This window comes from Chrysochloris asiatica, unplaced genomic scaffold (assembly GCF_000296735.1).
Source record: "Chrysochloris asiatica unplaced genomic scaffold, ChrAsi1.0 scaffold00293, whole genome shotgun sequence".
In the NCBI taxonomy this organism is placed as follows: Eukaryota; Metazoa; Chordata; class Mammalia; order Afrosoricida; family Chrysochloridae; genus Chrysochloris; species Chrysochloris asiatica.
In genome coordinates, this window is record NW_006408811.1 from 720,090 (window position 1) to 722,431 (window position 2,342).

Here is a 2,342-nt window from a genome sequence, read left to right on the forward strand (position 1 = left end):
CAACGAGACGGATCAGCCAGGTGACATCATTGATGGCATCAAGTGTGGCGGCGGTAGTGAGGTTGGCCCAGGATCGGACATTGTTTCATTCTGCTGTGCATGGGGCTGCTATGAGTCGGTTCCAACTCGATGGCACCTGACAACAACAACAACCCCATGATATGATCTGATGTAATCAGACAATCAATTGTAAGGGGACTTGGGATACAACAGTCTTACTCGGATCACAGCTCCAACTTAGATGTAAGGGAAGTTTCCCTGACATGTAGTCTGCGTTACCTTACATTTTATAAGAGAGAGTAGCAAGGAGAGTGTTCCCAACAAAGAAGAGCCATGACTGGAACATCCTTTGGACTTGGTATCCCTGTACTGAAAATCTCCTAGACCCAGGGGAAGATTGATATCTAGTGATATGCAGATCTCTAAGGAATGCAGGCCTCCTCACAGATGTTGAAAGGATACAAGGACCATCCCCCAGAGAAATATAACTTACTCCTAGAGTCAGCTTTTTGAATGCAGACTTCTAGCCTCTCAAACTGTGAGAGAACACATATTTGTGTTAAAGCCACCACATAAGGACAGCATTTGCCTCTCATACTTTGGATATATTGTCAGGAGGGACCAATCACTGGAGAATGATATCATGTTTGGTAAGATGGAGGGTGAGAGAAAAAGAGGAAGACCCCCAATGAGGATTGACTAAATGGCAGCATTGATGAACTCAAGTGTGGCAACAGTAGTGAGGTTGGCCCACGATCGGGCAGTGTTTTGTTCTGCTGTGCATAAGGTCGCTGTGAGTCGGTACTGACTCAATGGCACCTAACAACAACAACAACAGCAACAGGGGCAGCATTTACCTAAGGGGAAAATTTAGAAGGGTGGGAAAGAAGGAAGAATGGGACAAAAAACACTGGAAGGTAATGAGCTAAGTTACATTACATTGAGGGAATTGCAACTGAGATGAAATGAAGTGTATGATTTGTTGAATGGAAAACTGATGACCTGGTCTGTAAACCTTCACTTAATTCACAATAAAAAATTTAAAAAAACACAACAAAATAAAATAAATCCATTCACTTGTTGTATTTCTGTTATAACAGCCCTAGAAACTAAGACAGAAATCATGAAGATATTCTTGTATCTTTAAAAAAAAAAAAAAAAAAACTTCAGAAATTTGTTTGCATTTCACTCCAGATTAATTTTTGTGCATGCTATGATGTAAGGATTAATAGTAATTTTTCCACACAGACATCTAGTTGTTCTAGAACCTTTGATGTTACAGATATTACATCCAATTGATATTTTACCATTAAATTTACATCAAATATCATTGCAAATCAATTCATTATATGTATATGTATCTATATGGACCCTCTTTTCCCCACTGTATATTTGTTTCTCCTCATACCAAAATATCGTTTACTTGCATTTTATTGACTATGCAAAGGTTTTTGCAAGCTGTGGACAAGATAGCAGTGAATGGGTATTCCAGAACACTTAATTGTGCTCATGAGGAACCCGTGCATAGACCAAGAGGCAGTCATTAAAACAGAACAAGGGGACACTAGTGATTTAAAGTCAGAATAGGTGAACATCAGAGTTGCAGCCTTCCACTGTACTTATTCAGTCTGCATGCTAAGCAAATAATAATCTGAGAAGCTGGAATACCCGATGAAGAACATGGCATCAGGATTGGAGGAAGAGGCATTAGCAACATGCAATCTGCAGTTAACACACTCTTGCCTGCTAGAATTGAAGAGGACTAAAAACACTTACTAGGAAGATCAAAGACTACAGCACTCAGTATGGCTTGCACCTTGGTGTAAAGAAAGCAAAAATCCTCACAACTGGACCAATAAAAAACATCATGATAGAAAAAATATTAAAGTTGTCAAAGGCTTCGTTTTGCTTGGTACACAATCAATACTCATGGAAGCAGTGGTCAAGAAATCAAATGGCATATTGCATGAGGCAAAACTATTGTAAAAGACTTCTTTAAAGTGTTAAAGAGCAAAGATATCAGTTTGATGAATAAGGTGTGCCTGACCCAAACTCACTTACTGTCATCCAGTTGATTTTAACTTATAAGGACCCTCTTTAGAGTTTCTGAGGCTGTACATTTTTATGGGAGCAGAAAGTCACTTCTCCCGAGAAACAGCTGGTAGGATTGGACTTCTGACCTACAATGACACTAGGGCTCCTTATCTAAGCCAAGTTATTTTCCATAGCTTCGTATGCTTATAAAAGCTGGGCAATGAATATAGAAGACCTTAGAAAAATAAATACATTTAGATTGCTGTTGTTGTTGTTAAGTGCCGTCGAGTCGGTTCCTACCCATAGCG